Source organism: Pinus tabuliformis, chromosome 7 (genome assembly GCF_031772625.1).
Source record: "Pinus tabuliformis cultivar Carrire ecotype Pingquan chromosome 7, CPIR1, whole genome shotgun sequence".
NCBI classification, from domain to species: Eukaryota; Viridiplantae; Streptophyta; class Pinopsida; order Pinales; family Pinaceae; genus Pinus; species Pinus tabuliformis.
In genome coordinates, this window is record NC_142293.1 from 897,835,789 (window position 1) to 897,848,932 (window position 13,144).

Sequence of the window (13,144 nt, forward strand, 5' to 3'; positions counted from 1 at the left end):
ATACCTAGCCTAAAATCAATATTCATTCAAGTCATCTCAAGCCTCATTGATCATTTTTGCTGAGATTGACAAGAGAGAGCCCTCAACTGATCTGGTAGGGCTAGCTACCAGGCTAAGCTTGGTTTGATGTTACCCCAGATCCTACATTTCTCAGCCTGAGGTAGATTTAGACCCTAACATATTGGGAGACCACAATAGGCTTATATCCTTTATCCATAGGAAGCCATGTCTAGCAGACGAACCTAGCTAAAAAGATAGGTTTCCCTGTAGGTTATGTCATTGGAAGTGCCATACCACACCATTCACATTTGTCCACTCTGTGGAGGAAGCCCAGGAAGTGTTTTGTCTAACCGCTAATGAAACCATCCTACCATATGAATTTCCCTGTAATTTAAGCGATTGGTATGACACACCATTCACCTTTGTCTGCTTTGCCGACAAAGCCAAGGAAGTGTTTTGTCTAACCGCTGACAAAAACCATCATGCTTAACCATAGTGATTTCCATATGGTTACTGGAGATTCTCCTTTTCATCATGCTGGGGGCATGCACACCTTTTTATGCAAGCTAAAAACGACCAATTTCATTTCCTAGTTTTTTTAACTTTTTAGCATTTTAGCTTTTTAGCTTTTTAATTTTTTAACTCCTAAGGTTAGGTTATTGGTCTGACAAACCATTCACCTTCATATATTCTATGGACGAAGCAAAGGAAGTGTTTTGTCTAACCGTTGATGAAACCATCCTACCTAACCTCAGCAGTTCCTTAGCTTTTTTAATTTTTCTAGCTTTTAGTTTGGTCATTTCTAGTTCGCATAAAAAGATAAACCCACTAAGCATAGTTTCCACAAGGTTCAAGCTCGTTAAAAAATGAACTCGCTCCCAAACAGAGCATATGTTCCTTAAGAGTTCAAGCTATTTAAAAGATGAACCTACCATCGGCAAAAAACCTTCGTGATTGCCATTACATCAGCCTTTTTCAGCCTTGGTTGTGTTCCTGCCATCACCTCCATTCTTTTGGCCGATCATACACTTCCACTTGATTGTTTACCTTTTGAGGAACAACTGCGATGAGTGGTTGCTATCCTAGACACCAGTCGTTCCTAAAAAATGAGTCCTCTTTAAACCCTTTTCAGACTTGTTAAATATGAAAATATTGTGGAGAAATTGGCCTCTCCAGCTCATTAAAGTGATTGGAAATGCCATCCCTCCTATATTTTAGTCTTTTTCAGACCTGAGGGATTATCTCATGAAAAATTTTGAGCGCTTGTCTTTTTCAGCTCGCTAAAGTGATTGGAAAATTCATCCCTTTCATATTATTTTGTCCTTTTTCAGACTTGAGGGATTATGCTACAAAAAAGAACTACTGGAGTTTCATTTTCGTCCCTTTTCAAACTCGCTAAACATGAAAAGGATCGAGTTATCCTTGTCGTTAAACTCGTTAAAACAATAGTGACAAACTTGTCCACCCAGACAAGAACAAGTTTCACTGTTGCTAGGCTCACTAAAACATAGCGACAGGTTTGCCCAAAGGGAAAATTATAGAACAAGCATATGTTATCCTCCTCAAGCTTGAAAAAAATAAAGAGGTACTGGTCAGCAATGACTGGGGAAAAAGGGAAGAAAACTTGAAGAATTTTATTGGTAGTAGGTCGCTCTTGAACATGACACTTTCACTCCATCACCATGATTGAGTCGAGTTGGGTTATTTCGTTCACCAGTCATATCACCATTGGTCCTCCACACCATCCATTTTTGGGGTTAACACTACCAATCCATCTCAGTGTCACTGATATGTTCAAGAGAATTCATTCAGAGAATTTGCCATCCAGTTAATGCCTCATCCACTGCAATACCTTCAACCTCCATTTTTCATGACCACCATTCCTGAACCTTGTGTCGTCGATCATTTTCACCTCCAGAAAATCATTTGCTTTGTTTTGCGTCATAGATGTGGGATACCTTAAGGCCCTCCTACGGCAGGTCACTTCCTGTCGACATCATCTCATTATCCAAGATGTTGACTTAGAAACAACCCATTCAGTACTTTGAAGCGTGCATGCCTCAAATGGCAAGTTTCCCAATTCCGGTGATAGGTTTACATCAACGGCCTTCGACCAAAATATTTTGCGTGGTGTTCGACATTAGATCATATATTCACGCCACGTGAATTGTACTGTAGTACCTTGAGGGCCATTATCATTATCGGTGATTCCTCTCACACCTGTTAACAGCTTACATTATTGGCTAGTAATCGAGCGATGTCTTTCCATGTTCGACTTCAGGACATCTTTTCACATGGATCGAATTATACATCGGGCAAAGATTGAACGAGTTTGAAGACCCCAAATCTAGTTTCATCCATCCGGGCTGCAATATATTCAGGAATATAAAGACAACAAATGTACACAAAAGCTACACAGATGATCGTCCAAGCTAGGGATGAATGACTCTACATATAAAGAATCACCAGTCTACAACTATAGATGATTATATGTCCTATGTACATGAAAATGAATTTATAAAGCTGAGCATGGGAATGCCCGCCTCAGCTAGATCATGAAAATAATATGATGATGATGTATTGTATTGTATTGTATCTTATACAAGTCACCTTCCAGTTTGAATTCCTCGGATCCTCATGATAAAGAATTTCACCCGACATCAAAATATTTACAACTTCATGCTTTAGGGGGCAACTGTTATAGACATATTTGGGCACTACAACCCCAATGTTATATGTCGATAAACCAAGGGCTCTTTAACCCCTAAAATTTTTGTTTCATACCCTAAAGGATCATGGTCAACTGATTACATCATTCCCCAGAAGTTCCACTTGAAAAATCACTCAGAACTAGCCAAAACTGGACCACACTGATTGCTCCATTGTCAAGGTGCGATGCATACTGACTTCTACACTAGCTAGGTGCGATGCATACTAAGGAGGCCTTTTGTGGGGTGCGATGAGAGATAATGGATAGATGTTTGAGACAGTTTGCTAAGTGGATGCTCATGGAATCTTCTAGAAACTTCTCCTATGACACTTGCCTCTCTGAATTCGCCTAGGGATGAGTAAGAGATCCAAGAAGTCTCCAAGTGGAACCAAGAACAAAAAGTGGAATGACACTAATCAAAAACCCATAGATGACTCACACCCTTGGAGACATCTATAAATGGATCCCTCATCTGAGAGACCTAGAGGCTGGAATTTGGTAATTTGTAAGGAAGTGTTGATAGTTTGGATCTGAGAAAGAGCATTGTATTGTTGGGTGATCTTGCTTTTCATGAGGTGAAGAGGGCTTTGATGCTAGGAGGATGAAGCTGGATTAGATAGCTAGGTAGTAATTCTCCCTTCTATTATTAATAAAGTTCTTTGAGTTTTCCTCCATACAATTGTGTATTTGTGAATGTGGTTATTTGTGAATGCTATTGTATGTTCACTGTATTTTTGATTTTGCAATGCTTATGATATAATAGATCAAGATGCTTTGATGGTGTTTTGTTACTCTGTCTCAAGTGAAAGATCCAGGTTGGTCCCTTTGTTTCTCTCTTATCTATCATACATAGAGGAAATAGCAAGTTTCTTTGATTGTTTGTTTCTAGGATAGCTGCCAATCCTAGTGGGGCTAGCAAATTGAAAAGACACTAGTTTTCCTACAAACAATAAGCGTACTAAGAGGTAGGCCCTCTTAATTGGTTCTAACCGAAGGAAATCTTCCATAGAATGTCTCGGTTGTGGCTAGACCTGCTGTCGGGCTAGAGAAATTGTTTGTGTTCGCACTTAAAATTTTACTTCACCAAAAATTGGTGACTCCACTAGGGAGCCAATCCTTCTATTTGTTTTCTTGGAATTTCATTGTTTTGTGTGAAATTTTCTAGTTTCACCATTTGCCTTTAATCCTGTCTACTTTCCTTTTCTTACTGGTCTAGGTTTGAAATTCATAGTAGCAAGTCTGATCCCAACTTTTGAAAATTTTTATTTTTTCTTTTCATCCTAGCTCAACGCGCTTAATTCGCTAACAAATGCATCAATAAGTGTGATATGCTGAGAAACAGTCGCGCCGACACCCTTCTGGTGCTTTTTGTCAGTTAGGTAGTCGTGACGATCCCTGTAAGTTAAGATTAGGGTTTACTGTAGATCTTGGCCAATGTGTTTTGCTCTCATGATTTTTACCCTGTAAGTTGTTTAGACCATCTTCTTCCTGACTAGAAAATTTCTTTTCATTTGGTTTATTTGGTTGTTGATTTTCCATATTTTCGCTTGATTTCTTGGGTCATTGGATGGTTAGTGGCACTAGGGCATCTAGACTATCATCCATTCAGTTGATTGTGATCTCAGTGAGTCAAGTTGTTGGTGCATTTACTCCTTGCATTTCATTTATGGTCCTTCTATGGCTTTGACCTCCATTACACAAGTTTGAAGAGTTTCATTTGCTTGTCTAAATGTCTCTTTTCTGGCATAGATCACATTGTTTGTCTTGTTTTTGGGTAAAGTCGTTGTGGTATTAGTTTGAAAGAGATTCTCTTTTTGTGTTTTTCATTTGCTTGAGAATCGATTGTCTCACAAACTTTTTCATTGAAGTGTTTTATGAGAAATTCGTTTTGTCATTTCATGAAAAGTACAAAATTCTAGTTTGCTTCATCAATATGTTATGGTAGTTAGCATCATTGAAAGCTACAATTGCATTGCCATTTGAAATGAAAAATAATTCTCTTTTCTTTTGAAAGGACTGTTAGAGTGTACTTGTTAGGAAATTAGGAACTGGAATGTATTTTTCATTATTTTATTTTCTTGAAAAGTGAAGTAGTGAAAAATCATTTTCTTTTGATTGCTTGGTTGTTTGCATTTGATTGTGTTTTCTACCCTCTCTAGTGTAGAAAATTCATCAAATTGAAAGGGTCTTGTCTCATTTAGTTGCATTTAGGGCTTTTCAAGTCACATCGCTAAGGCCTAAAAACTAAGACACAATTCAAGATAAACTTTAAAATGAACTCAATTAACCTAAGGCGCATTTGAAACCTAATGATCACATATAGAAGGTCTAGGCTAAAGACACGTTCTGGCATCTTTAAACCTAGTAGTTATCATTAGCTTTGGCACTAGACAATGCTAGTATTGATTTGTGCTCCCCATACCATCGAGTATATAAATGGAGACCTCTCTAGGCTGCAATCCCTTATCCATAGGAAGATGAGTATGCTTCCTTGCAAATGTGATACACCGAACATAGCATTTAGGGATATTGCCTCCCCATACTTCTCGGTTCGTTGGGAGGTAGTCTATAGTTCAAGGTTGCCTGATAATCCTTTTTACCTATATCATCTAGAGTAGTCATTTTATATTTTTGACTCATTAAACTTAGAAGATAATTTGAGCATTTGTCCTTTCGAGCTCGTTTCCAATCGAAATTGAGAGAGTAATCTTTGTTTCTTTTTCGACTCTTAAAACATGAAAGAGCGCCAGTTTATTTATGCATCTTAAAAGATTGATTTCCCACGATCTTATAACATCTTGTTAGTCTTTTCTAGACCAAATCATGAGTTTTCCCTAAAGAACATTTTAAAGCCTTGAAATTTATCTCTCTTTTCCTATTAACTAAGACAAGGTCATCATGGCTAAACCATCTAGTTCACCTGGTTCCTCTTCCTCTCCTCCGTTTGAAAGATTGTCTAGGGATCCTTTTCCTAGATTACCAGAGTCATTCGAGGACCAAGGTGTTGAACTTAGAATTGTTTTGAGCATTCAACCTTCATCATATTTTCCTCCGCCTACTTCAGATACTGGGTCACCTACTAATACTGGCATGGAAACTCAGGACAATCCTCTCCAGACCCCTGAGAGTTCACCAACTACTGACGGTCAGCTTGGATTGGTTATATATCCTCTGAATCCTTTTTTCGACCCTATTGTGATATCATTGCAGTATCCGTACAGTCTGTACGATCAACTGGGTGTTCATTTGGAATTATCCCCTCGTACATCTTCAGTAGTTCATTCTTGTTTGTTCCAAGCTATGGAACCCAAAGGCGATGCTCCAATTACCTCTCCGGATGAATAAGAAGTTTCTACTCCATAGACTGTCGAAGATGAAGAACATCAATTTCCTCCTAAAGCTTTCCCCTATACAGGGAGCATTCCCATCAATGTGTATCAGGATTTACTGCCTAACTATGTGACTTTAGCACAATCAGTCTAAGGTACACCTAGTGCCTCATCACTTTATCATAACCATGTTTGGGCGTCTAGCACCATGCCTACTATAGGCTCGTTCATTGCGAACCCAACCTCCCAACAGGCCATTACCTCAGTCTTGATGCAACCCACCATTCCAAAACCTCTTGTCTCGTCTGTCCTAGTCACCCATCCGATTCAACCGATGGTCTTGAAGAATGTCACTATCAATTCTTTGATCCCTCTAGTAAGTGGACAAACTGAGCCACAGTCTGGGGGGCAGAATCTGAGTGTTTCTATGGTGTCAGGCACCACCAATGTGAGTAGATCACAAGCTCACATGGTTGGTATGAACCAACCTTCTTCTGGCATTATCCAAAACCCTGCTAGTCCTACTAGATCAAGCAATGTCCAGTACCAACAGGTTCAAAATCCCATTGGTCCGTCTAGGCCAAGAAATTTCCAGTATCAACAGCCTTATGAGGCTCAGTTTCAGTACCAAACTCCTTACGTTTCATATGGTTCTCCTGACGTCCTTCAGTTTAGGAAGTACATTCAGCCTGGCCCATCCACTTTTCACGGTGGCTATGGCTAGATTCAGTTCGGAAATTTTCTGGGCACTGTTCAAGTACCCTTGTAGTAGCAAGGACAACCTTTGTAGCAACAAGGGCAACCTTTGTTGCAGCAAGGGCCATCCACGTAATAGAAAGGACAGATGATACCACAGCAAGGACACTTGCAACGACCGTAGGGGAAACCCTCGCAACAGTTGTAGCAAACCATGCAGCAGTAGATGCAGTATGCTCCACAAACCTCCCATCCTATGTCCTTGGAGGGCCAACCCCTGAAGCCGCAGGGACAGCCTTTGCATCCGCAAGGTCAATCCTTGCAGCTGTAAAGCCAACTCATGGAGTAGCAACCCTTATATACATATCAACAGGGTCAACCCTTGCAAGGACAAGGCTAGAGTCAAGTCGCGTAGCAGCAAGTCCAAAATTGTAATGTCTTAGGGCAACAGGCCAAAAATTCTTTTGTCCAAGGGCAGCAGGTCCAAAATCCCTATGCCCAAGGGCAGCAAGTGTACAATCCTTATGTCCAAGGACAACAGGTCCAAAATCCTCTAGTTCAAGGGAAACAGGTTCAAAACCCATATGTTTAGGGACAACAGGTGCAATATCCATATGTCCAAGGTCAACAGGCTCAACACACTCTTAACCTGTATGTTGCTTATCCACAACCTATGACCTGACAGTTTCAAGGTGTTCAAGGTCAAAATCCTCCCTACGGCCAAGGTAACCTAGAGTGGGGGCAAAATCAAATGCCATATAGCTGAAACCCTCCACTATGGGCTCAAAATCCTTACCAACAGGGATGGGATCCTCTGGTTGGACCCAGTTATTGACCTCCAATGCATTTTAATACTAAATTGTCGTTCTTGGCCACATTAGAGTTTCCAAATGTGTCTCGACTCACGAATGATCCAATTCTTCATTTGCCATACTGGCCTCCAGTTCCATCCAAGATCATGAGAAATTGTCCTAAGTTTGATGGGAAAGCAAAAGAAGATCCTCAAGCCCATGTGATGACATATCACCTTTGGTGCTCTTCAAATTCCTACATTGATGATTCTATTCATCTCTATCTTTTCCAATGAACCCTCACAGGTGCTGCCACCAAGTGGTACATCGAGCTTCCTCAAAGTACTTACCATGACTTCAACTCTTTATCCATGGCTTTCCTCACGCATTTCTATTTTCCAGTTTGATATGAAACTGGCACCTACTTTCTCACTTCGCTTAAGAAAGATACTGAGACATGCATCTCTGATCCCATCCATGAATGGAGACGTAGATGTTGCCTAATAAAATTTGAGATTGTTGATCAGTTTCTCACCGAATGGTTTACCAAGTCATTTGTCGTTCCAATTGCTCGTGATATAGCTATTGGTGGATGTGTTACTGAAGAACAAGCCATTGCTCATGCCTAGTACTTAGATCTTGTTTACTCTTAGTATAGTACATTGTATGAGTTAATACCTGATGCTCTGTGGCCATCATCTGATCCCATGACATCGAAGTCATAGGCTACACCTCATGTTGATGGACCAATTGGTTTAGTGTCCTAGATCCCTGCCAAATCTTATTCCAAACAGAAGTCGGTCTCAAACACTCCTCCAATAGTTCCTTCGACAATCCACCTAGCCCTAGTAAAACCTTAGAGGTCCACATTGTCCAGTCTACCACAACGGAAAAATCCTTGAAAGGTAAGAAGAAAGGCAAAGGCAAGGGTAGAGCCAATGCCCCAAAACATGGTCCTCCTAAGTCATTTGCTGGTGATTCTTCACAACAGAAGCCTAAGTATCCGTGCCTTATTTGTAAGGAGGATCACAACACTAAGGATTATCCCCGACAGCCTAAAGTTAGTTGTTTGCTCAAAGGGACCCCAGCTTTCTTGAAAGAGACGTTTCTATCTTAGCATACTCAAATGGTAGACCAGCCTCAATCATCTGCTTCCTCAGGATCTCAAGTGTTCATGATGAGTATAGCTATTAATGTGGATACATGTCAAAAGATTACCAAACTCCTTCTTTGACAGTTGGGAAAGAGAAAGAAGCCACCCCTTCTTCTTCTACCCCGAAATTTGGCCATCTTCATATCGAGTGCCCTAACACTGATTCTACCATTTGACCACATTCTCGAGGTGTGCTAAAGAAATCCTTGTACAATCCCAACGCTCGAGCCGCTAAACACTATAATATTTTTTGGGATTTGGCTTAGGCTCCATCAGCTATGTTGGCTCTCGAGGTACTCCAAAGCTTTCTATCTCAGTAGAAATCCTTTCTATCAGCTATTAGGGTTATTGATCTTACCGATTCCAATTTGATATGTTTTTATCTAGAGAAGCACGTCCCACGTCTACCTTATCAGATTTCCTTTTAGATTTAGGTAATCATAAATGAGAAAACCATTCATAGGATTGTCATTGATGAAGGTGCCTCTACTTGCATCATGTCACTCGCTTGCTGGAAGGCAATTGGTTCTCCTACTTTGAACCAATCCCCTAACATTTTGGAAGCTTTCGACAGGCGTGATTCATGACCCTTCGGTGTCTTACCCAACCTTGCCATTAATTTGGAGGTCAAGACAGTCCATGTCAAGATAGAGATTATTGACGCTAATCTCAATTATAATCTTCTACTTGGACAAAGATGGACCCATGCCATGCATGTTTTATCCTCCCCCCTATATCGCGTGATTCGTTTTCCCTATCAAGGGAATATCGTCACAATCGACCAACTATCCTTCTTTGCCTCTTCCTCCTCAAATGGTAATGTTCCATATGTCAAGCACACTAGTACTTCTTATGAGAGTGTGGGGGCAGGTCTTTTTAAATATTCTGCCTTGATGGGAATTTTTCCACTCCCACCTCCTCATGTTGCCTCTGTCAACATGATCTCAGTCAAATTTGATCCTTGGGTCATACCTTCACCAGATCTTGTTGATACGTGGGGTGAGGTTATGCCACTTAGTCTTGTCGAAATAAACTACATGGAAATTGTTTCGGCCTCAAGTTCTGAATCTTATGATTTTCCTGTTTTGAGGACTTCTCTCGATACATATTCTCAATCCCTATGACTTGGTGTTTCAGAATCTCCTGATCTCTTAGTTGAGACTTTTCTTGCTGACGTGAGTATCATGGAAGTCATGTTTCTTGAGGAACCACCTTGGAACGATACTCATCATCGTTCCTTGTTCCTGCCTAGCACGGAGGACATGTATATGTATCTTAAGTAGTTCTCTTCTCCACTACCTATTGACATGTCAGTTTATCCTGATATGGTCAAGATATTTCAACTAAAGGCACCTTTCTCCCTTCATGGATTCGGGATTTTTCTCCCTCCCTGAGTTTTCACCGATTTCCCATTATTGCAATGGGGTTGCCATCTGACTCGTAACCCTCCCTCACCCTAGGGGCATGGTGGCAAAGCCTTATATGAATTCGAATCTATTATTTGTCTGAGTCAATGCTTACTCATCATGGCAACGGTAAAACTCAGGTGTCCATCTGTGTTGATTGATTACCCAAGTCCCGGCATGGACTCTCTCAAAAGGTACTATGCTTAGGACATTGTTGGGTCCCTATAATACTAGTGATTACCCCATTACTATTGTAGTTATACCCCTTATTTATATTGTTGTGCCCCCATTACCCCCATATTGTTATTAATGTGCCCATAGAATCCCTCTATTGTTATTTTTGTGGCTTTATATTATTATTGTTAGGTCGGCTGGATTATATTGTGACTCCATAGACTCCTATATATAGAAAGGAGGTTTTTTCATTTGAATCATCAAAAAGAATTGTTCATTTATGTAATGTAAAGGATTTTTCCCCCTCGAAGAGGCTGAATTTTAAGGCGTTGATCTATCTTTTCTATCTTTTCTTGAGTTGGTTTCATAACATTTGGTATCAGAGCTTTGGATTCTAGGTTTCGCTGCTCCAAACAAGTCATCGTGTCATTTTCGCTATAACTTTTTTCTGTGACGTTTTAGAAGTCACAAAAAAACCCATTTGAGAAGAAATCGTGCTGAACCTTGGGTCCAAATTTCAGAGCTTTTCGCAAGATATTTTCGGAGATATGATCTCCGGAAGTTGGTCTTTTTGCAGAATCCTGAATTACACTCAAAACAGGTGACCTGGGGAAAATCATCATAACTTTCTTTCTGAGCATCGGATTGAAATTTCGTAAGAAGGTACAAAAAGAGGATGGACTCTAGTTTTCTTTTATATATTTTTTAGAGTAAAAGGTTGAAATAGTGACACGTGGCACTTCATACAAGTTCGCTCTACTGAACTAGTCTCTAATCAGGTCACTGCGGGAGATTGTGTATAACTCTTTCTTGGAGAATCCAATTTGGTTTAGACTAGTGACATTGGAAAGAGGACATAGAAGGCCACTATAGGTCACAACTTCAGAACTGGATGATTTGAAATTACAGAGATACATCAGATTCAATATCAAGCTTCTACAAAGTAAAAAAAGCTGTGTAGTTTTTATTGTTTATTTTTGCATAAGCTTGGTTTGAAGGAATTCAAAGGGCATAGTAAAGCATTATTATTGGTAACTGATGCCCCGAGGAAAGAAAATGCAAACACCTAGAAAGGAACCTGAAAGCTCTAGCATGACTCATGAAGAAGAGGAAGAAATGCTACATGATATATCAAAATTACAAGAACAAGTGCAACAAATGTCACGCTCACAAAAGCTAACAGATGCTAAGATAAATGGCGCAGAATCTAAGATAAAGGGCATGGAAGCTAAGATGGATGATCTGAAGACAGATTTGAGGATAGATTTGAAGACAGACATGGCAGATTTGAAGACAGATTTGACAAATTTTCTACAAGAAATACTTACTAATGGTGAAAAGGTTGTAAAGGAAACTCATGATGTGAACAAAAGAAATGTTAATCATGATTCCGTAGACTCTAATTTTGGATCGAAGACCCACCATATTCCAAAAATCGATATGAGGAAGTTTGATGGCAAGGATCCTACCACATGGATATTACAGATGGAGCAGTTCTTCGATCTTAATAATGTGCAAAACACACAAAAGGTACGTATGGCAACTTTATATTTGGAACCAAATCAATTTGTATGGTATCAATGGCTTTGCTCTCGTAAACAATTTATCACTTTGGCAATTTTTACGAAAGAATTGATAGCACATTATGAGGATACAAAAAGCAACACTTTTTTTAGCCAATTGATAAGTCTCAAACAAAAGGGTTCAATAATGGAGCACATTGAGGAGTTCCAAAAATTGAACATAAGGGTAAAAGATATTCCAGAGGAGCATAGGATTGATGTGTTCATAGGGTCTTTAAAGGATAATATCCAACATGATGTTCGACTTTGGGAACCTGATTCATTAGAGAAGGCATTCAGGTTAGCAAGAAAAATGGAAAGCAAAATTATGGCAACTAGGAAGCATACCACTCACAACTATAAAGACGGAAGTGTTGTTGCCCCTAGTCTTCCACAACCTACAAGGTTGACACCACAACAATTGGAAGAAAAAAGAGCAAAAGGGCTTTGTTACAGTTGTGATAGCAAATACACTAAAGGTCATAAGTGTGCTGAGAAGAAATTATTCTACATAGATTGTGAAGAGGAAGAAGAAAAGGAGCAAGAAAGGTCAAAAGAACAAGATAAGCTCCAGGAACAAAGCCTAGATGAAGAACAAATAAATCCGACCATATCTTGTAATGCATTGGCGGGAATTACCACTCCTCAAAACATCAAGATAGAAGGACAAATCAAGAAGATAAAGGTGATAGTGTTGATTGATTCAGGAAGCACCCACAATTTTTTTCATTGTAGGGTAGCAAAAGAATTGAATTGCTTCCTATATCCAGCACCAGAGTGTCAAGTGATGATTGCAAATGGAGGAACAATAAATTGCTCTGGAAAGTGCCATAATATCAAGCTATCCATGGGAGAATATGTATTGACTAGCCCAATGCTTTCCATTCCAATGGGAGGTGTTGATGTTGTACTAGGAGTCCAATGGCTACAATCCTTGGGTACAATAGCTTTTAATTTTCAAGAACTTTTCATCAAATTTTCTGTGGAAGGAAAGGAAGTTGAATTAAGGGGTATTGCAGGGAAACCAAGAAAGATAATGAGCTCTAATGGTATGACAAAGCTTCTAAAAAAGGAGCAAAGGGGTGTAATTGCACAATTATGTTCGCTAGATGTTTCCACATTAGAATCATCTATTTCTCCAGATCTCCAAAAAGTCCTGGACAATCATTCCAAGGTATTTGAGACTCCCAAAGGTCTCCCACCTATGCGTGATCATGATCATGCTATTCATCTGATTCCAGGAAGTGTTCCTCCAAACATCAGGCCGTACAGATATCCCTATGTCCAAAAAAGTGAAATTGAACGTATGGTTGCAGAAATGCT